This window comes from Protomyctophum bolini (assembly GCF_963924005.1).
Source record: "Protomyctophum bolini genome assembly, chromosome: 9".
NCBI lineage: Eukaryota > Metazoa > Chordata > Actinopteri > Myctophiformes > Myctophidae > Protomyctophum > Protomyctophum bolini.
This window is the reverse complement of record NC_137870.1, coordinates 316830-318117: the sequence shown is the minus strand read 5'-3', so window position 1 is coordinate 318117 and position 1288 is coordinate 316830.

Genomic DNA, 1288 nt, shown 5'->3' with positions numbered 1-1288 from the left:
TAAAAGTGTAATTATTAGTAAATTGGCTTTACAGTGAAGGCTGCGAGTTTGCTGTGTTGTGCACACTGTGACCACCAGATGGCGCAGCGGTGCCGTGTGGTGTCAGTGTTGAAATGTTCCATCTCAAACGCAGAGTCAGCAATAAGCAACTCCTAGTAAACATGTTGATGACATTTAGATACTTATACTTCTTATGTATACTTGTATCATACACTCATATATATTTAGACACTTATACTTAGATGCTTATATCATACACTCCTATACATATTTAGATAGTTTATACTTAGATATACTTCTAATACATAGTTCAATATTTATGCTTAGAACGTCATGATGTATAATACAGTTATCTTATATCTTTACAGTTAGTTTACTTAGATATTTCTACTCGGATACTTCTATGTGTCAACATGTTGTGGCGTTTTTGGGGTTCCCTGAGTTCACTACAGCACTGGTTCTCAACCAGTGGTCCGGGGACCCCCAGGGGTCCCTGGGGAGGTTCCAGGTGGTCCGGGGACCACCAGTGGTCCCTGAGGGGGTTCCAGGTGGTCCGGGGACCACCAGTGGTCCTTGAGGGGGTTCCAGGCGGTCCGGGGACCACCAGTGGTCCCTGAGGGGGTTCCAGGCGGTCCGGGGACCACCAGTGGTCCCTGAGGGGGTTCCAGGTCCTTGAGGGGGTTCCAGGTGGTCAGGGGACCACCAGTGGTCCCTAAGGGGGTTCCAGGTCCTTGAGGGGGTTCCAGGTGGTCTGGGGACCACCAGTGGTCCTTGAGGGGGTTCCAGGTGGTCCGGGGACCACCAGTGGTCCTTGAGGGGGTTCCAGGTGGTCCGGGGACCACCAGTGGTCCCTGAGGGGGTTCCAGGTGGTCCGGAGACCACCAGTGGTCCTTGAGGGGTTAACCAGTGCTGTATTGAACTTTGAGATGGAGCGTATTGGTAACCAAATGGACCCTTACAGTATGATATAATGGTACCAACCCTTACGGGTTAATTTGGTTAAAAAGAAAGGTAAAAAAAATAATAGGTAGGAAGCCAGTGTGAGTGATGTTGATAAGGTGAATTAATCATTAATATCATCTTAATTAATCATTAATATCATCTTAATTCATCATTAATATCATCTTAATTCATCATTCTAATGGAGGTTCTACAGTGTTTTCATTGAGTCACTTTTTCTCTCCATTTCTCTATGAGACTCTACCACAGAGCGAGCTGAAGAGAGAGAGAGCTGTATTACTCTATGAGACTCTACCACAGAGCGAGCTGAAGAGAGAGAGAGCTGTAT